Consider the following 22,775-nt stretch of genomic DNA (forward strand, 5'->3'; position numbering starts at 1 on the left):
CCTGTCACCACTGTCCCTTTAGGGATTTAATTAGATCAACCTATTAAAGGAAATGTAACAAGACTCTGTCCCACCACATCCCCTTGAGACAGTGAGGCATTGCAGCAGCTTTGCCTCAGTTTTCCCTTGGTCTTCTGTGACTCTCCCCAGCTGCCAATGCCTTCTGGGATGCTTCAGTGATGTAGACCTCTGGCTAAGGGCTGGTCTACACTTGAAAGGCTGCAGCAGGGCCGCTGTAGGGCTTCAGTGAAGATGTTACTGATGCCAACAGAGGGCTTGTCCCATTGGTGTAGGTACTGCACCTCCCCAAGAGGCGGAAGCTATGTTGACAGGAGAAGCCCTCCCATCAACAGAGCACAGTTTACACTGGGAGTTAGGTTGATATAACTGTCGCTCAGGAATGTGGATTTTCTACACCCCTGAATGGTGTAATTATCCCTACATAAGTGGTTAGTGTAGACCAAGCCTAAGCCTTAGTTAGCCACCAGCCCTTCCAGGGTACCAATGTCCACAAGCCTTACACTGAGGCCTGTCAATATTTCCCCTCCCCTGTATTAGGGCACACCACATTCCTTATTCTCTTGATGTCAGGGGTCCTCTCCAGCTGTCTCACTAGGGTCTGTAAAGAATCCCCTTTGCCTCCCTCTTAGTTCCATGAGTCCACAATAGCCCCGGGCACACCCTGGCACTCTCACTGGCCTCCGGCCCTATGCGGACTTGGGCTCCTTCCCCAGAGACCTAGCAGTCGCACCTGTTTTCCCTCAGGTCTTTCAGTGGAGACTCCCTGCTTTTGCATGGGTCTCTTCCTCAGGCAACCCTCTACAAAAGGCTCTTAGTCCTTAAAAAGGAGCAGTTGGTCCATACTCCTCCCCAATTACAGCCCTACTGCTGGGCTTTCTTCTTTTTAAGACAGGGTCCAAACGTCTCAAGGAGTGACTAACTGGATGGGGCTGGCCTGCCCCACCCCAGACCTCCTAGGCCTTAAAGGGGCAGGCTACCCTGTCACAGGGAGGTCACCACTTCTACTGGTGTCATGTTGGGTCTTTAAGTCAGTGCCACATTATCCAGTGGTGAGAAAATGCAGCAAGGAAGGATGAAGGAGGACAATAGAAGAGGAGTTGTTTAGTGTTGTAGCCATGGTGGTCTCAAGATATTAAACAGAGAAGGTGGGTGAGGTAACATATTTTATTGGACCAACTTCTGTTGGTAAGAGAGAAACTTTCTAGCTTACACAGAACTCTTCTTCAGCTTGTCTCTTTCACCAACAAAAATTGGTCCAATAAAAGATATTAACCATCTTGTCTCTCAAAGAGAAGAGCTGCTTCCAGTTCCTATGTCCCCAAGCATGCCCACTGTCCCCATTTCAGACACAACAGAGGAGCAGCAACATTGCCCAGGCCAGGGAGTGGGAGATAAGACAGAGCTCCCCGTTTTTGTAATAGGAAGAAGCACAGGGCTCTCCACAGGTTGTTTCCCTGCCATCTCACCACACCGTTCTGTGGGTTAGATGGAACAGATTACATACGTGACCACTCATGCAAGCTATACACTGCTGTCACTAGGGAACAATTCCTGGACAGTGTTGTCCAATGGATAGGGCACCAGACTTGGTGTCACAGATTCATAGCATTTAAGGCAAGAAGGGACCTTTAGATCATCTAGTTTGACCTCCTTTATATCACAAACCATTACACTTCACCCAATAATCCCTCTATTGACCCCAATCACTTGAGTTTGATTAAAACATAACCCCACAAAAGGCTAGGAGAATAAAAATGTATTCCCCCAAGGATCTCTCATCAGAGTTGTTGCCAGAGGTGCCAACTGAATTAAATGCCCTGAATGATGGTTCTGTGAAGTACTGTATTAACCACATGGAATGTTCTGAGATTACCACATGCATTTCACGTGCTTAGGGTGGGTTGAACCTGGGAAGACACAGACCCATGCCTGCCGAAAGATGAGCAAGTATTATACTTTGGTTTTAAAGAAAAAAAAAAGTGTCCATTAACAATACAGAACTTGTGTTGTTTTACCATATTCCACTCTATAATGTAAAGCTACATAACCGAGTGTACTACAAGGCTACTGTTTTTCTGAAAGGGTGACTCTCTGACTGGTACTGATTTGCTGAAACAGGCTCCATATAAATCTGCCCCCCTCACGACAAAGACTGTCTCATTGCCAATCTGCCTGCCAGGAAGCCAGCTGGAAACAATATCACCACAATTTGTAAGTATAAGTATAACCCAACACATTAACCAGATTGTCATTAGAGGTCAATGATTGCAAGCATCTTTACAGACTGGAAGGGGCTGAAATGTGGAAAGAACATACAATCAAGATCAACCCCATAAGCCTACTTTATTTTTTAACGACACAGAAAACATCCAGCATCAACATTTTTCTTCCAGCATTTGGGTTGAATTCACCATTTCAGAGAATCACCTAGTGTAACCAGCAGTACAGTCCATTTGACAATAAGATCATAACAAACCTATTTACTGCATCCCCTCAGCAAATGTAACTGCTATCACACAAGAGTCCGGGGGGGGGGGGGAAGGATGAGGGAGGGGAAGAACTTTGGCTTGACTCTTGAGAGATTCATTTAATCCCTCCAAAGGATATTGAAAATTTGGAGAGGGTGCAAAGAAGTGCCACAAAAATTATTAGAGAAATATTTAAGATGGTTTACGAAGTCAGTCCGTGTAGCTTATCAAGAAGATTGAGAGGTGATTTGATTAGTGTATAAGCACCTTCACAGGAAGAAAATACCAGGTACTAAAGGGTTCTTCCATCTAAAAGAGGAGTCAGGACAAGAATCAATGGCTGGCAGTTAAGTCCACACAAATTTAAAACAGAAATAAGGCGCTTTTTTTTTTTTAAAGTAATTGAGGGTTTGTACCAAACTACCCAGGGAAGTGGTGGATTTCTCGGTATCTTGATGTCTTCAAATCAAGACAGGATGTCTTCTTTCTGGAAGATATTTGTTAATCAAATACTGGTTATTGGAATGAATACAGGGCTGACTTGGGGCTTGTCTATATCACTACTAAAGTTGTGCTGGTTAAACTAAAGATGTTTTAGATGTTTTAGTTAATTAAACCTGTTCATGCCCCTGTGTGGACAGTCTTAAATTTCTTTAAAAATTACTCATATTGAATTAGCTGACTTCAGTAAGGAATCAACTTAAACTACAGTGATATAAGCCTGCCTGATATGCAAGTTAAGTCTGTCCACTCAGGGGTTGTATACTGTTTCAACTACATCAGTGTTATTTTGTGTTTAGACATGGTCTAACTAACTATGATGTCCTCCCCCACCCCCACGCCATTTTCTCCCCTACATCCTAGAATTCCTGGACAACGAAAAGCACTACAGAAATAAGATCTAACTATAGTTTCCTTCAGAGAAAACCCAATCCCAGCACATTTCTTTGCCTGCCTCCCTCCTTCCCTTGTCCCCAAGGCTATGTTATTATATTCTTTGCTGCTCTCCCAGAAAGGTAGCCATTCTAGCACACGTTATATTTGCATGTTAAATAGTAACACAGGGCTTTGCTACAGTATTACCATAGCAACCTCCAGGACACACAGCACATTCATACCTAACTGAACTGAAAAACAGAAGCCAGCAGAAAGCAAAAGTGACTTGCAAAGGCATCCCGTGGTTAGTGGAATAGAATCGGAATGGCAACATATTAACATTAGACACTGACCTTGGCTTACTTGTTACAACAAACAATGCAATACTGAAATTCATAAGGGATCGTCAGCAGGAATTCGTATTTCATACTAAAAAGGTAACGTCTCCACACAGAACAAACTAAATTTATAGCAAAATGAAACAAAAGACATTCTGCAGTCAAGCAATAATTGAGATTGTCCACTAGATCATAGTGCCTCCAATAGCAGAGCATGGGACTGCCCCTAAGGACATCTGGGTTCTATTCCTTGCTCTCCCACTGACCTGCTCGGTGATCACAGGCAAGTCACTTCGCCCTTGCCTCAGTTTCCACATCTGTAAATTAGTAAGGATACTGACTTTCATTGAAAAGCACTTTCAAGTCTAAACTTATATAGCACTTTTCATCAATATAGACACAAGGTGGGTGAAGTAATATCTTTTTATTGGACCAACTTCTGTTGGAGAGACACAAATTGGTCCAATAAATGATATTACCTCACTCACCTCGTGTCTCAAGTATCTTGGGCCCAACATAGCTACACAGCATACAACAATGGAATATAGAAAAAGTTATCAGATTTATTACACTGCGATGCTAAAAATATTCCAGTGGAAACTCAACAAAATGATTCAGATTAAAAACAAAAAAAAAACCCACCTCTCTCCATTTAGACTAAAGATAATTAGTACATCATAAAGAGCATAAACAACCAAAACAATAGATTAGGCAACCGAAGTCTGACCAACTGGGCTGTATATATTTACTATATCCTTTTGCTGTACATCCATACTGACATATGGAAAGTAGACAAAAGCCCTTTACAGTCTGATCACTTTACAGGCACTTCCTCACTCAAGCAGTCCTGTAGAAGCCAATGAGCACAGTAAGTTTTCCAGGATTAGACTATTGGTCTTTATTCAGGAGAATGGAAGCTCTGCATCCTGCCCCAGCCCTGCAACTAACGGCTATGTAACCTGGGTATATTGTTTACCTCTCTATGCCTTTAGTTTCCTCATCCACATGATTACAGAGACACCTAGAGAACCTAATCTTTCCCTCAGAGCACCTCTGGAAGATCACCCACATGATAGGAAAGCTCAGGATGCCTCCCCTGACCCATTCCTGGAACATGTGGAGAGGTCTCAGCAAGTTCCTGGATCTGCACATGTGAAGGTGATGGACTAGGAGAAGGAGGAGTGCTGAAATAAGGCAAGGAGGATTCACCTCTTACTGCTGCTTATTATACGAACACGATCGTTCCGCTTTCACACTGTCCTTCCCTCCATCCCCATTTGCTTGTTGTTTCCACCAGTTGCCCCATCTCATACACTAAGACGGTCAGATGTGGGATAGCGACCATGTGCATACAGTACTCAGCACAATGGGGTCCTGATCCCTGACTGGGGCCTCTTGGAGCTACTGCAACATAAAGAGACAAGTGCCACAAAATCCTATGAGTAACCCGCACAAGAGGTTGCGCCGTTCCTGTAAGAAGCCCTTCCACTTTAAGCTCACTAAATCCTGCCGTAAAGGGACAGCCTCCTCTGAGGGATTCTTCAGCAATCTAAGGAGACCCAGAGCTAGTTGAAAGACACAGGATCTATGGTAAATCCCCAAGAACAGCAAGGATCTTGAGGGGTGGTTCACAGCAGTGGGTGTGAGGCCCCAGCGCTCCTGCAGAGCAGATGGGTTAAACCCCCCCTCACTGATGGAAAAAAAGAGTTCAGAAGAAATTCTATGTTGTTTCCCCCTCAAGAGTTTCTAATGCAGGAGGGGAATGATTTCCAGCCCCTGCTCCCAAGTTCTCCAACATACTTCAACTGAAAGTTTATTTTAAAGATCTAGTCTCTCACAATTAATGTATTTCAATCAGCTTGGATGATGAAACCAGTTTGGACGATTTCACTTTCATTTTTGCAGTGTACAGCTCCACTTTATTACTAAGCTGTTCAGGCAGTAAAGTATTCTGATGACTCTCAGAAGTCTGTCCCCCAGAGGTCTAACTGAAGGAATCTGTGAAGGTCTAATTACACAGAGAGAACATGTCCAACTGTGACAACCCCATAGTCCCCCAATGGATTGGCAGCAGGGTTTGAAACCTAGACATTCAGCAATACAGCACAGATCTTTATAGCTTGAGCTAATGAAGGATAGTCCAGTGGGGCTAGGGAACTTGGGTTTTTCCCCACAGGTTTCTGTGTGACTTTTGACAAGTCACTTAGAGACAGATTTACATAGAAATTTAGAAATCTAAAGATGCAGATTACTGTGATTTTGAAAATCACAGTAGACACCAGGTGAGTTAGGCACCTAACCGCTACTGAAGTCACTACCTCACAGGGATGGTGTGAGATACATTAAAGATGTTGAGACACTCACCACTGTAAGTACGAAAGAGAGAAGATATCCAATAAAAGAGGGCTTTTAAATCTAACAAAGGCAAAATAAAATCCAATGGAATCTGAAATCAGCAAAGTTCAAAACAGGAAATAAGCTGCAATTAAAAATTAAAAGAGTAATCAGACATTCTAAGAGCTTACCAAGAGTTGCGATAGATTCTCCATCGCTTGGAGTCTTTAAATCAAAAGACTGGATTTCTTTCCAATAGTTGTGGCTGAATTAGATCACAAGGAGTTAGGGTCGATACTAGAGTGACCGAGTGAGATTCTATAACCCATGTTTTTCAGGAGGAGATCAGACAACGTGATCATAATAGCTCCTTCTGGCCTTAAAAGGCAAAGTGCAGTTCCCTTGGGGTTGAAATACATTTATTGATGGGAGGATGGGGGAGGTATAATCTACACAATATTTTCCATGGCAACTAAACTCACCCCTCACCAGAAATTTGCTGTTTGAAAAAAAAATGCAGGGACTTTTTGTCTGCTGGGCTGCACTCTCATGTCCCAAGAATACTTTTCATTCAATATTGTTTTTATCCTTAGGAAAACAGGATATTTCTACCCAATTCAGCACCGAAAGATATTGATCAATCAAGCATTAGCCCTCCCCTATGAAAAAATATAGCAAGAATTTTTCACTGTGTAGCCTGGTGTTTGCTATTATCTTACATCCCGATTTCTGTAACCCTAATTCTCATTCCCACTTTAGGTCGCTTGCTCCTACTGAGGGAGTGCTATCTAATGGTTATGTCAGGGTTCCTTCTCCACCCTGAACTCTAGGGTACAGTTGTGGGGACCCGCATGAGAGACCCCCTAAGCTTATTCTTACCAGCTTAGGTTAAAAACTTCCAAGGTACAAACTTCGCCTTGGCCTTGAACAGTATGCTGCCACCACCACCAAACATTTTAAACAAAGAACAGGGAAAGAGACCACTTGGAGACGTCTTCCCCCAAAATATCCCCCCAAGCCCTACACCCCTTTTCCTGGGGAAGGCTTGATAATAATCCTCACCAATTTGTACAGGTGAACACAGACCCAAACCCTTGGATCTTAAGAACAATGAAAAATCAATCAGGTTCTTAAAAGAAGAATTTTAATTAAAGAAAAGGTAAAAGAATCACCTCTGTAAAATCAGGATGGAAAATACTTTACAGGGTATTCAGATTCAAAACAGAGGATCCCCCTCTGGGCAAAACCTTAAAGTTACAGAAAAAAGAAATAAACCTCCCTCTTAACACAGGGAAAATTCACATAAAACAAAAGATAAACTAATCCGCCTTGCCTGGCTTACCTATACTGGTTGCAATATTGGAGACTTGGATTAGGATGGGTTGGAGAAGATGGATTTCTGTCTGGTCTCTCTCAGTCCCAAGAGAGAAAAACCACGGAAACAAAGAGCACAAACAAATGCCTTCCCCCCCACCAAGATTTGAAAGTATCTTGTTCCCTTATTGGTCCTTTGGGTCAGGGGCCAGCCAGGTTAGCTGAGCTTCTTAACCCTTTACAGGTAACAGGAGGTTGCCTCTGGCCAGGAGGGATTTTATAGCACTGGAAACAGAAAGGTGGTTACCCTTCCCTTTATATTTACGACAGGTTAGCAAGCAGTAGGCCTGGGAAAAAGAATTTCCTGGTTCCAAGTTATGTCACTGACTCACCTTTACCTCTCTCTACCTCAGTTTCTCCATCAGCAATTCCTTACTTGCATGCTAGGATTGACTCGGACAGGCGATATCACCAGCCTTGCTGAAATACTATTATTAATTATGTTTATTACCATAGTGCCTAAGGACCAATTGAAAATGGTGCCCCATTGTTCTAGGCACTGTACAAATATAGATTACCCGACAGTCCTGGGGCAAAAGAGTTTGCAACTCAATAGACAAGGCGAAACGGATATGCACAATACCTTTAAGTTTCTGGTATTCCAATGTGGTAAATATGGTTTTTCCAGCACCACAAAATGGATGATTACTACTAGAGCAAGTCTTCTCCATTCCCCTCAACAACTTATTTAAGATGCTGAGCTCCAGAATCACGAAGAGTTCATGAACATGAAAAGCTGCCAAAAGCATTAGAGAAAGTTTACGAACACTGATCTGAACCCCGCTAATATCAGTTCTAAGACATCAAAATAGTCTGGAAAACAAGACTAGGAACAGAAAGTGATCAGGGAGCAGAGCAATACCAGCCAAGGAATGTTTCCAGCAAAGTTTACAAAATGCAAGGCTAATAAAAAACTAGTAGCAACTGGTAATTTTACACTATTGGAGAAGATAGGTTACTTGGTTAGTGCACGGTTGTTGGTTAACACTAACTGTAATTGGCAAAGCAACATAATCCGTTTAAACTTATTTCATTTAGATCACTTGGACCACAATTCATTTTGAATGTCTTCATCCAACATAAATTCATCTTCCCTATGTGTCTGTCTCTGACAAATACTTCTATATGGCTTCTGCTTAACACTGGTTTCCCGTTTGATATAAGCATATTTCTTTATGGAGGAAGGACGGTCTTGTGGTTACTGCACAGAAACGTTTATCAGGAACACCAGGGTTCTCTATTTGTAGCTGTGTCCAGAGACTTCTTGTGTAACCATAGGGAAACCACCTTCTGGCTGTTTCCACTTCCGTAAAATTGGAATAATGAAGCTCACCTGCTTCTTAGAATGTTATAGCACTAATTAATTAATTTGTAAAAAGCCTTAAGAGGTCCTGCAATGGTCCTGCATTTTTGCAAATGCAAAAATATGTATTATATACTGTGTGTGTGAGTATATATCAGTAATTCTGATAGTATCATATATTTTTACTGCATGGCAGTCAGTCATTGATTAGTTCTGTAATACTGTGTGGGAGCCAATGATTCATATGGTTAAGAACAATCTCTGTGTAATGCCATTCAAGGAAACTCATAATCTTGCACATGGGGGGGGGGAAAGAGTATGGCATTACACAGAGATTGTTCTTAACCATATGAATCAACGACTCCCACACAGTATTACAGTACTAATCAATGACTGACTGCCATGCAGGAAAAAAAAAAAAAAAAGTATGATACTATCAGAAATACTCCTTTGATCTTTACCTGCTTTCCTGTGGAAAGGACAGTCCACTCGTCATATTAGCAAAACAAGCAATTTTCCTATGCAGCAGCAATCCAGACTACTACTAAATATAGACTAAAAAAAAAAAAATCAAACAAACACTGAAAGATATTGCTGATCTAGATTGCAGTACCAGGTGAACCAGACTGCAGTACCAGATGCTAGAGGTCACAATCTATTTCTCTGTAAGGCTCAATATTGCATGAACTCTTCATGATGCCAAGCTTTTACCAAAATCCTTCAAGGTTTCACAGAGAGACCCCCTGCCAACCAATCTAAAGTTTGCCACATGATTTACCACAGGAGTATGCAAATTAATGTTCTTCTACAGACAGAGTAATTTCCCACTCTAGCCACTGTCTCAGAGAGAGAGTCTAATGATAACTGTGCACAGCCACCCATTTTCAAAAACATGTGTTGGGGTTCCCCCCGCCCCACACACACACACACACACACACACACACACACACACACACACAGCCTCTGCATTCAATTTTTGTTTAACTCATTTTATTATAGACTAAGAAAATGGGCAAGTTTATGGAAGGCCAACGTGGGGGGGGGCACAAAGAAAGGAAATACAACCACTTAGCCTAAACTAAATTATAGTTATTTGGAGAGAGAAAAAACCACTGAATGGTTCCATATTGGTGGAAGAGCTTCAATTCTTTTTTTTTTTTTAAATGAATAAACTACAGACATCAATAAAGACATCCAGAAATCCCATCATTATAGGAAAACAGGATTTTTCAGTCCACTCAATCATCTCGAACCACTTCAGTCTGGTCAAACGTAGCTGAAACTCTTAGAGGAGAGCAAGTTACATACCTCATCAGCAAAGCTGTATTTCCGGTCTTGTGGGATAAAACAGAACCTGGCAGGAAAAGATAGCATATAAAAGCTCCATTTATAAGGAGTTCCTCTTTAAGACTCTGAAATCTTTGTCCTGGCTTGTGTTTAGCTTTACAGTAACTTAACTTCTGGAGCCCTGGAAGGAAGTTTGTTATTTTTGCCTCTTGGTTTGTTGTAAAAAACTCTCTGTATCATAGATGGAGCAAAAAACAACTAGAAGTGTTAGACAAAGATCCCTAATCCATCAGCTATTAAAATCTGTATCTCCCCAAACTTTATACACATTAGTGTTTCCCATGCAATAAAACTAACCAACACGCAAAAAGCATTGAAAAGCTACATCATTAGTTTTGTTTGTCACACAACAGTTTATGACAAGAACGGGTATGTCCTTGACATTTACTAGCTTTATGAGAAAAAAAAAATACATATGCTATATTAGTTCTGTTTCCTCCAACAGCATCAATGACTACACCTCCATTGTTATGCTAAATAACTTCCCATTAGGAGCACTATAGCATGATTATGTATAGGAACCTTGAGAATTCTCATTTCAGGAAGTGGTTGATATGAGAGAGAGGTAAAGCCTGAAAATTGCACTCTCTTTGCTCTCTCTCTTTTTATGTTGAACGTTTAACATTCCCAGCCTTTTCTACTTTCCAATTCTTTGTGTTCTAGATTCTTTAGATGGTTAGCTGAATTAAGTAGCCTGTGGATACTGGGAAACATTATGGTCCAACAGATAGGGTACAGGTCTGGGTGTCAGGAGATCTTCCAGCTCTGCAGTTACTAATCTGCTGTGTGATCTTGGACAAGCCATTTTACTTCTGTACGACTTAGTTTCCACATCTATAAAAGGGGAATACGTGACACTAATCCTCCTTTGTAAAGTGCTTTAAGAAGAAAAGCTCAGTATCAGTGGCGCTCAGCCTTCCCAGACTACTGTACCCCTTTCAGGAGTCCGATTTGTCTTGTGTACCCCCAAGTTTCACCTCACACTTAAAAACTACTTGCTTACAAAATACAAGTGTCACAGCACACTATTATTGAAAAATTGGTTACATTCTCATTTTTATCATATAATTATAAAATAAACCAATGGGAATATAAATATTGTATTTACATTTCAGTGTATAGTATATAGAGCAGTATAAATAAGTCATTGTCTGTATAAAATCTTAGTTTGGACTGAATTTGCTAGTGCTTTTTATGTAGCCTGTTGTAAAACTGGGAAATATCTAGAGGAGTTGATGCACCCCCCTGGAAGACCTCTGCGTACCCCCAGGGGTACGCATATCCCTGGTTGAGGACCACTGCACTATACAATTTAAGAGTTTGGTAACAGTATTACTTTAAAACAGAGCCGTTGGCCTCCCTTAAATCCAGCCAGGTGTCACTATATAATGCCTGCATCTGTAATTTTTCTCCATGCATCCGAAGAACTGATTTTTTACCCATGAAAGCTTATGCCCAAATAAATCTGTTAGTCTTTAAGGTGCCACCGGACTCCTTGTTGTTTTTGTGGATACAGACCAACACGGCTACCCCCCGATACCAGGTACAACAAGATATTCATCATATTTCACTGATCATTATGACAATGAGCAATAACAGTGATGTAACAGATTGAATTTAGAGGTGATCAAGGACCATTGTACATAGACCTCCTCAATAGTAATATTTGCTGGGTCAGTTTCTGTGCGATGTGCTTAGTTCATTCTAGACTAACCTAATCCTGAAGCCTACCTTCGGCTTTGCCTAAGGTACTACTCGGGCAAATCTCCCAATGAGAGTTTTGCCTAAGCAGGTCATAGGACTGAAGCAAAATTGAGTGAGAACTTCTGAATTTGGCCCAACATCAAGACAGACGATACCAAAAAAGACACCATCCTGCTCATTCTTTTCAACTGTCCCCCATTATGATGGACTCCCTTCATCCCACACAAACCTGGTATTGGCCCATCTTTATTAATGTAAATCATACAAGAAACAGCGAATCATGATACAGACAACTTGCCAAGAGCCTGAGGGACAGAATTAACTGGCATGGCTCTCAACCAGGGTCTAGATTACACAGTTAAGGCACAGCCGTGAGTAGGGTTCCTTGTGGATTTTAACCACCTTTCTTCTTCCTTACACAGATTATGTTATTCCAGAATGAACGACAATCGGGATAGATGGGGAGGGCTTATTTTAATTGCCCCCCCTTTTTTTTTTAAATAGTATAACAAGTAACTGAAAACCAGCAGTCAATGAGCATTCTGAATCCTGTGGCACATCAACTATATCACCAAATATGGCATAGTAATTCTGAAAGCACCGTTGGCCCTCAGAACCAGCCAAACCCCAGTTGTGATAAAAAAATAAATAGCTGAAACAGGCAGATCTTTCTTTTACAATTTCATCTTTAAAGCAGTATTGAGTGTCAGTGAATGCAATGAGTAATACTAAATGAGCAGTATGGTAATAATAATTAAATAACGGCATTGACTTATTTTGTTTAGGAGAATCCATCCTCAACATACATGATTCTGAAGACTATCCACCTACAAGATCACCATCATTTTCTATAGTTTCAAAGGTTTCAGAGTAGCAGCAGTGTTAGTCTGTATCTGCAAAAAGAAAAGGAGTACTTGTTAGTCTCTAAGGTGCCACAAGTTATTTGCGCCAGGGATAGTGTTTCAGTCACATCATATACTGTGGCTATGTGACCATACTTTACCTGTAGCAAAAAGAAAAAAAAAATCTCCATCATCCAGAAACAACCATCGATAAGAACCGGCAGATTACAAAAATAGGTAATTGATGAAAAAAACTGCCCAGTTTGTTTATGCAACAAATTCTTCTTTCTGTATGATTGAGAACCCACACTTCGTTAACATGGTTCAGTCATTAAGACCAGGATACAGTCCACCCAACAGAGCAGATGTTGCAGGCAAATTGTTGGATAAAGTGTATGAAAGAGAAATCTAGCAGGGTGCAAAAAGTCTAGAGGGTAAAGCTGTTAACCTGAGTCTTGATGGGTGGAGCAATGTCCACAATGATCCTGTTGTATGTGCTTGTGTGACAACAGAAGAAGGGAATGCCTTCCTTAGAGAAACAACTGATACATCAGGAAATGTACACACAGCAGAATACTTAAAAAGAAGTAGCAGTAAAAGCTATAACAAACTGAAAAAAATTTATAAAAAATTTATGTATAGTACGCAGCTTGATCACAGACAATGCTGCAAATGTATCCAAAAATGAGAAGAAATTATTTTGAAGAGAATGAAGAGAGAGTCCCAAGGTAATAACATACAGCTGCAGTGCTCATTTGATGCACCTCCTAGCCAAAGGCTTCAGTGTTCAGAAATAAAGGCTAATGTTGTTGAAATTGCAAAATACTTCTGTAACAACCACTTTGCAGCAGCTGCTCTGAAAAAAGTGGGAGGAACCAAGCTAAGACTCTCACAAGACATGCAATGAAACTCAGTAGTGGACTATTTTGAGCACTATATCAAGAACTGGCCTAATCTGATGACAGTTTGTGAACAAAATCATGAAAGAAAAAAAAAGAAAAAGAGATGGCACTGTCACAGCCAAAGTTCTCAACATTGGGCCTAAGAGAAATGTTGAACACATGCTAAGTACCCTGAAGCCTATTTCTGTAGCCTTGAACAAAATGCAGGGGAATAGCCATTTTATTGCTGATGGTGTTGAACTGAGCGAGATCTTATAAAGAGAAATATGCAATGACAGATTTAAATTACAAGCATTAAAAAAAAACAAATGGGATAAGCACTTTCTCAGTACTCGGTACCAGGGTCAAACCTTAACTGATGAAGAAGAGGAATTGGCTATGACATGGACATCCAGCAATCATCCCTCCATAATGCCAACTGTAATAAACTTCAGAACTAAGGGTGAACCATTCAAGAAATATATGTTTGCTGATGATGTTTTAAGAAAGTCACACCAGTGAACTGGTGGATGTCACTTAAGCACTTGGATTCAGACACTGTTGAAGTGATAATCTCACTTTTAAACAGCAGTAGCTTCTTCGGCCGGTGTCAAAAGAATATTTTTTCCCTTTGGACTAATTCATTCCAAATTGAAAAATTGTTTGGGACCTGAAAAAGCAGGAAAGCTTGTTTTTCCTTTTCCAGATTATGAACAAACAGCAAAATGAAGGTGAAGATGACTGAGTTAGCTGCAGAAGCCAAAATTTTAAGTTTCTCATGTTGACCTGACTGACATAGTTGATTTAATTTTTGTTGTTTTATTTTAACTATTTTAGTTAAAAACAATTTTAACAAAAACACACCTGATTTTTAAAAACCTGAATGTTTAACTAAAAATATTATATGTTTGCTGTTGAAGAAAAAAATTTAGAATATTTAATGTTCTTTTAGTTAAATAAAACAATTTAAATGTCTGTCTGGTGATGGTCTCCTCCTAATACAGCATAGCAAGAAAATCCTCCAAATATTAATGATTAACTTGTTGAATTGGAGATAGTTCACCTTCCAGTGACTTCATAAATATTTGATTCAATTACCTTTGGTAAATGAAATAGCCATATCATTTTCTGATATAGCTGTAAAACTAATCTGAAAAGTTTTCAAAATAAATCAATTTAAAAATGTACGGGATGTACCTTCTAAAAATGAAACCTACATCTATCTCTGAGTTGTGAAGAATATGCATTAAGGTTATAACAACCAACAAGAATGCACTTTTATGTAGAAATCCATGATCAAATTGAGTCTTCCTGACTAGTGATTTAAATCAATCTGATTTAAATCACTAGTCAGGAAGACTCAATTTGATCATGGATTTCTACATAAAAATGCATTCTTGTTGGTTATTATAACCTTAATGCAAATTCTTCACAACTCAGAGATAGATGTAGGTTTCATTTTAAATCAAATCAGATCCTGGAAGGGGGAGGGGAGGGAGATTGCAGCCTCCAGCCTATATTTCCTGAACTATTAAAGCATAACCAAATACAACCATGTGAGGAGTCTGATCCTCTGCGTGTTTATTCTGAAGAATTCCCATGGAAGCCAGTGACAGCTGGCTTTTAAGGCCAAAGTTCCCCCAGTTTAGGTGTCTAAGCAAATGCATCTTAATCCACATTTAGGCACCTGTGATTTTCAGAGGTGCCGAGTGCTCCCAATTCCCATTTAAGTCAGCATCTCAGAAACTTAAGCAACTGCTACATAGGTGTCTAAATACAGATGCGGATGCCAATCTGGAGGCATTTGAGTTTCAGAATTATGGTCCAAATGTCCATTTCTTTTTCTTGATTCTATTCACAATGAAGCACTGACCAGACACCTTTCAAGATGTTTATGCCTAAAACATTGATCCCTCAGATGGAAGATTCTCCGATTCAGATGTAAATAATGCACAAAGCCGCTTTAATTAAATAAGCAGTCTGAGGGAGAAGCTTCTGTAGACCCTCTTAAAACCTTAAATCCTGCGAGCTGGATGAACAAAAGGTAGATTAGGCTCACATTTTAAATTCCAGTAAACCTGAAAAGACTCAGTTAATAAATCACTGAGAGAAAGTTTCTCACAGAATCTCCCCCTCTACAGAAGTGCAAGCTAAATTTATTCCAGAATTTAATTTTCAGGGTTGCAGCTGTGTCTCCCATTGACTTCTAATCTCTGAGAATCAGGCCCTCAATTGTTAATTAAGGGCTTGATTCTACTCTCACTTACATCAATGCAACGCCATCACTGTGAGAGAAAAAAAAAAAAAACACACAGCAGTCCCTGAGAATTTCCAGAGGCAGAAACAGTTGATAAATAATTATGAACACATAAAATTTAGCCAAGATTTCCACTAATTTAAATGGGCGTTTGCTTGCATCAGAACTGCTGGATTTAGCTCATTAAAAAAAAACAAATGTCTCACTTAGTACCTTACGCCTGTTTTATGAACAAAGGGCTTGGCTACACTTGCGAGTTAGAGCGCATTAAAGCTGCCCCGGGTGCCCTAACTCACGACGCGTCCACACTGGCAAGGCACATAGAGTGCCCGGACTCCACGGCTAGAGCACTCCTGGTAATCCACTTCAGCGAGTGGAATAACGCTTGATGCGTCTCTGCTGGAGCACCGCAGCGCCAGTGTGGATGCCCTGGTCTGTTAATGCACTTTGATCGGCCTCCAGAAGTGTACCACAATGCCTGTTCTGGCCATCACTTTGAACTCTACTGCCCTGCCCTCAGGTGACCAACCGTCAGATCTGCCCTTTAAATTCTCTCGGAATTTTGAAAATCCCCTTCCTGTTTGCTCAGCCAGGCATGGAGTGCTCTCAGTGAATCTTGCCAGGTGACCAGGCCTCCACGTGCCAGGTTATCCCCAGTATGGAGCAATGGCGAGGTGCTGGACCCCACACAGTCCCATGAAAGTGGCTTTTCTCATCCGAAAGTTCTGCAGCCACTGCTCGTCATCCCAGACTTGCAGGTCGACGTGATCCCACCACTCAGTGCTTGTTTCCCTGAGCCCAAAAGCGGCATTCCACAGTGTTGAGCATGTTCATGAATGACACAAGCAGTCTCGTGTCGTATGCGTTACTCGCGTCGATATCATCGTCCGAGTCCTCACTGTCAGTTTGGATCTGAAAGAGTAACTCGACTGCCACACGTGACGTGCTGGCGAGAGTCGTCAGCATATTCCTCAGCAGTTCAGGCTCCATTCCTGCAGATCGAAAGGGAAGACAGAGCGCGCAGTACAAAAAAAGTTGAAAGATGGCGCCAAATGTGGACAGTAGCACAGGGATTCCTGAGATGTGAACCGATGCATCATGGGATTTTGGGACAGGACCCAGAATGCCCCACACCTCCCGCCCCCTTCCCACAAGGCACAGAGCCAGAATGGGAAGAGGGGCTCTGTCGGATAGCTGCCCATAATGCACCGCTCCCAATGCTGCTGCAAATGTGGCCACGCCAGTACACTTGCAGCTGTCAGTGTGGACACACTGCAGTGCTTTCCCAAGGCTGGTTTAAGTCACAGCGCTCTACATCTGCAAGTGTAGCCATACCTAAAAATTATCAATCAGAAATTAATGTTCAGCAACTCATTAATCAGCCAAGTAACATCTTTATTCTCATCTTTGATATGGGTTCACAGTTAGTATTTTATTCTATTTGTGGAGGCATTTATGTGCAGATATTATTATAGACAGACTCTGTACTGTAGTTAACAGTCCCATCCATGATTGCAGAGTCCAGGCCAGGATTTAAGAAGACCCCATAGTGCGACCAAAGGCTGCACACTACAGGATGTGTTTAATTTGTCTGGGAGCTAGGGTATCAAAAGGACCTGAGGCCAGTTTACACTAAAAATTAAGTCAACCCAGCTATGTTGCTCAGCAATGTGAACATTTCACACCCCTAAGCAATGTAGTTAAGCCAACCTACCCCCCCAGTATAAACAGCCGTAGGTTGATGGAAGAATTATTCTGTTAACCTAATTACTACCTCTTCGAGGTGGATTAACTACAGTGATGCGAGAACTCTTCTGCCGCTGTAGTAAGAGGCTACCCTGAAGCACTACAGTGGTGCAGAGTTTAAGTGTAGGCATAGCCTAAATTCAGTGGCCTTGGCCTATACATTCACTACAGATTACTCCCTGTCTCTTTTCTGCTATGAGACATGCCATGTTGTTGTAGCCATGTTGGTCCCAGGATATTAACAAGACAAGGTGAGTGAGGTAATATCTTTTATTGGACCAACTTTTGTTGGTGAAAGAGACGACCTTTCAAGCTTACACAGGTCTTCTTCAGATCCACTGTGTAAGCTCAAAAGCTCACCTCTCTCACCATCAGAAGTTGGTCCAATAAAAGGTATTACCTCACTCACCTTGTCTCTGTTCTCTAGTGTGAGACACCCTAAGGCTCAAACCAAATCCCTGAATCTGAACAACAGCTAACAGCTCTTTGTGGAGCAGAGAGGGGCTCAGAATACAAATGTTGGCCCCAATCTCTCTAATGAGCTGAGCCCAAAACTCTGCATATACCCATCTATAGATATTTATTGTATAGCCTGCATCATCATAGCTCCAAGTGCTTGTTGATCCCATCACTCCCAGCTTGAGTGCTTTGGAACTCTCTCCAAATACTCAACCCTATTTGCATCAGCAATTAGTTTTAGGAGAGGTCTGAAAGTAGTTTGTAACTGTTGATGTATAATCTCTCTAGCACTGCACATTTAGCCTGCATGTCTTGGTTAGGGCTCTTGGTTGGCCTTAAGAGTAGAATTTCTGTCCAAAGGAAATCCGATAGCTCTTGGTAAGAAAAACAAAACACCACCACCACCACTACCCAAACCTCCTTCCAAAACAGGGCCAGAACCAATAAAGAGTCATGCGGTAATTTCTGAACTCTATCCTAAGCAAATGGTACACAGTCACATGTTAAGGAACGTTTTCACCTTCAGCATTACACAGGCTAGTCGGAGGAATCTCACAAGACCATCCCCTGCATTTTCTCTTGCGTCATATAGTGGGGCCAAGTACACTTAGGGGGAGACGCATCAAATGCTTGTAACAGTAGAGTATCAAGTTCCAAACTTCCTTGGTAGCAGACCCTTCGAGATTTCCCTAAAAGACCCATAAAGATTAGGGTGAGGACATTAACCGGAGTGAGCCTCTCACATTTACATAATATCCTAGCTGTGATGTGCCTTAATCCATGTTCTAGTTGCACTGAAAGCAGTAAGCACTATTACAGTAAACCACACTAGCACAGTGTGCATCATATCCCCTTGTAGCAAACAGCTTACTACTGGTACTAGCTAATGGAGTTACTCCTATAGATCAAGTGATAGAGGGTTGAGCTATGGGGATGAAGGTTCATACTCCACTGAGGCAAGAGTTCATTATGGAAAGGTTATACGGAGTATTCTACAATAAAACTTAAATGTAGATAATAACTAATGCTCTAAAAGTTCTCCCTGTATAGAGATAAGGAGGAAACAGTAAGCATAATATTGGGGTGGATCAAGCTGAATATTACATAAAAATGCCAGGTGACAGAGAATTATTAATAAATATACTATAGCTTAAGAGAAAGATATCCTCCCAATTCACAAGACACTCCTAGACTCCACCAGTTATTTGTAAGTTTCCCAGCTGTGGGAGGGGGAAGATCTCAAGCCTGCAAACCAAAGTATCTTTAGCAAATACAGTAATAATCCAACCAGTGAGGAAAACCAGAGGAGGAAATGTATCTGAAGGCTGGGAATTTATTGAACATTTAGGTGCAAAGTCTGCCCCTATCTCCAGGGCCAGAGGGATCCCAAATGATGGACCAGCATGATTCCACCACCAAGGGGCAGAGGGTAAATTTTGGGGGAAAACCACTGCAGAAGGAATATACCTCCTTGCAGATCACTTAGCCCAGCTCAGCAGGGGCTCCTTGCTCAGAAGAATTTAGGGACAGGGTAAAGGGGAACCCAATTCAGCATTTATCCTCCCACCATTTCCCCTGTAGAGGGCATATTCTAGGCTCTGGAGCAACTTTGCCACCACTCTTCAGCCTTGGAAGGAGTATTTCTCCTTATGCATCTCCCTGCATCCAGCCAGAATACTTGGTCTGGGAACCCAATTTGCACTTTACAGACAAGGAACAGATAGTTTAGAGGGAGAATATATCTACCTTTGCATCAGGGATCTCCAGACTCTGGTAGTCAATTTCATGCCATTCCATCCCCATTTCCATCCAGGAAGTGATGCCAAGCTAATGGCCAGATGTGCACAGACAGGAGGTGGGAGGATTAAGTGGAAAAGAATTTCCAAATGTGCTACTCTATGGCATGAAGTTAGAGTGCTGAGAAGTAATTTCACCCCTCAGCAAGCTAATAATTTTAAGCATCCCACTCCCTCCCACCACTATTTATGCATTATATCTGAAGGAAGTCAACAGAATTTAACCCCAGTTGAGGCACTCAGGGCTTTATGCAACACAATAAAAAAAAATTACATTAACAGTCCACAATATTACAATAAACAAATTTCTTAAAAATTCAAAGTATACATTGGAAGAAACATTTCTATGTATCTGAATGCACACACTTCTTTATATTTTAAAGACCCAAAAGATGTTTGGGTGAAAGTAGTTGCAGTGGTAATTACAACCCAACCCACTGAAATCTGCTCTAGACAAGTCTTTGCCGCTAGCAAACAGAAGACATTTGTTTTTTTTTTTTTAATTAATCATTGATCAGAGGATATGCTGTACTACCCGTTTTTCAAAATAATGAATTCCTGGTAATCTGGGCTTAGTCGTGCAGTCCTTTTTCATGCAAAACTTCACGGGAAGCCCTAAAGCTTCTGATAAGAAAAACAAAATGAAACCAAAAAACCCTCCTCAAAAAATATAGGGCCAGAACCAATAAAGAGCCAGGTGTTAGTTTCTGAGATCTATCCTGAGCAAATGATACACAACTCCTATGAGAGTTTTGCAAGAGAAAGGACTTCAGAGATCACACCATTGCTGGAGAGGTCTTAATAATTTTGTAGGAAACCAAGACTTCCATCTTCCAAATGCTTAAGTACATGCTTCTCTACTTATGCAAGAAGTCCCTGTTGACTTCAGCAGGACTACTCAAGTGTCCAGTTCTTGTGCATCAGTGTGTCCGCATCAGGGCCTGCTGGAGCATGAACTGTATTTTTCTAACACTCCCACTTAGTACTAGGGTACATCCCGCCACAGATCCCAGATGGGGTAAGTCACCCTTGCTCCATTGACTTCAATGCATTTTTTATTTCAACAGAGCTAAGGTGTGTTACACCGGATGAGGATTTGCCCCTGTGGCTGTCTTCCTCCCTCCCCCACACTTGGCACAAGAGCCTTCTTCCCTGCAGCTCCTGCCATCGGGAACACCTTTCTTCCTCAGCATCTCCAGCCTCAGCCGAACACATCTCTTCATTGCCCCCGCGTGAGTGCGCCACTCAAACGACACAATGGCAGACTGAGAAAGAAATCAGCTCTGGGCAGCCTTTTGAAATACACTCAGTAGGAAAGACGCTATTCACAAAATCCGACTGTGGCTCTAGGAGGTGTATGTGCTACTTTGTATGAAGAATGATGAAATAAAAATCAATAGCATTGCAGCGTGTGTTAGCCAAGCAGCAGCTCCGACCTTCGCTCAGGAGATTAGTTGCAAAGTTCAGGTCCGCAAAAACCCAAGCGCTGCAAAACAGCGTCAGGCTCTGCAAGATCGCGTCCTGCTGTCTCTCCCCCTCGCTGTCACCTCGCGACCGGCTCCCAAAGGGCCCCTCGCACAGGAGGGGAGGGCTGAAAGAAGGAAAGTTTTCACCCCCCCCCCCGGCTCTAACCCCAGCCAGGCCATTTCACACAGGCTGGTTTCGAGCCCGCTCCCACTAACCCTTTATAAATCCCTGCGCAAACTGGCTTGCATGGGCAGGGAAATCAAGCCATGCAGCGCCACGCATTCACCTGCGAGAGCTTTCAACGGAGCTCCGCGCTCACAGCGAGCCCGCGGCGGACCTCAGGCAGGGCTTGCGGGCGGCTGAAAGCACAGCCCGGTTAGCCAGAGAGCGGGGCTCCGCCGGGTGCGCCGACCCTGCTGCTGACGCGGGCCCTGTTTGCCGAAGTCGTTTCCAGTACGGCCGAGTCTGCCGGCAGAGGAGCATTACCCCCGGCGGCATTGCTCAGACACAACCTGCTGCCTGGCCCGCCGCCCGCGCCAGGCAATTTACAATGTCTCTCCACAGCCAGCGATGGGAACGGGGGGCTCCCAAAGGAGCAGCGGCGAGAGCCGAGGGAATGAATGAGCAAAGAGGGAGCTACTCACTGCGATCTGCCGTGGCTGCTCTAGGAAACCTCCCGGGGGACAGAGGGCGAGAGACCCGGAGGAAACTTTAGCCAGCTCCCTTCCTCCTCCTGCAGAGTTCCTCAATTGCACCATCCAAGTGGGGGGGGGGGGGGTTAAGCTCCCCTGCCCCTCACAACAGCAAGAAACGTGGGGCCAGTTAATGCCTTAGCGTTAGCAGGAGCCTTATTAGGAAATGTGTGCATGGATCTGGGCTAGGGAAGGCGGGTTTCGTGCATGCGCTAGGAAAGTTTCAGAGACAGGCTGCTGCCTGCACTTTTGACAACAAACGTTGGTGACCTGCGGGGAGGAGGGGAGCTGTGTGTGTGCTGTGGAGACGAATGCAGCTGCCTGACCTGAGACCGCTCGGTGCCCAGAGCGCCCACCTCCTCCGCAGCTCAGAGATCCCTACAGCAGGCAGCCCGCCGCGCTGTCCCGGAGATCAAAGGAGCAGGCAGTCAGGAATCAGGCAGTACGCAGAAAAGAGACTGACTGGAGAGATCCCAGGGAAAGGAATCTTACTCCCAAGAGCAGATAGCACACAGAGATCAAAGGAGAACAGGTCTACAGAGATAAGTCGCTAGATTGATTCATGGGGAAGGTCTCATTCCCGCTGTCTTGCCCCTTGTGAGTGTAAAACCACTATCAAATCAAGCTCCCTCCCTCACACCTGTGACAGTGTTACACCCTCTTGGCACAGGTGTGATAACACAAGGTACAAAGCAGTGGGAAAAACTTGGAAAGGCTGCTTCTCCAATTCCGTTGTTTATGAGAGAGAAGGTTTAAGATTATAGACGCTCAGTGTTTTGGTTTTAATAAACCATTTACAGTTCAAAGTCAGTTACATTAAGTTTTAAACTGATATTAGTGTAGGCACAATATAAATCCTGTTCAGAAAAG

At 42.5% G+C, this 22,775-nt stretch overlaps 1 protein-coding gene across 3 annotated transcripts in view; it reads right to left on the reverse strand.

Annotated features, from left to right (window-relative positions):
- Nucleotides 1–22,552, reverse strand: part of MYLK (myosin light chain kinase) — a 334,343-nt gene extending 311,791 nt beyond the window's left edge. The window contains exon 1 of one of the 3 annotated variants that reach the window (XM_038421966.2): nucleotides 21,858–22,552. The gene's annotated coding sequence lies outside the window, so the exon portion shown is untranslated. The remainder of the gene's footprint in view (nucleotides 1–21,857) is intronic. The other 2 variants (XM_043504946.1, XM_038421970.2) reach the window with 2 other exon arrangements.
- Nucleotides 22,553–22,775: the final 223 nt, after the last annotated feature.

Source organism: Dermochelys coriacea, chromosome 11, assembly GCF_009764565.3.
Source record: "Dermochelys coriacea isolate rDerCor1 chromosome 11, rDerCor1.pri.v4, whole genome shotgun sequence".
Lineage (NCBI taxonomy): Eukaryota > Metazoa > Chordata > Testudines > Dermochelyidae > Dermochelys > Dermochelys coriacea.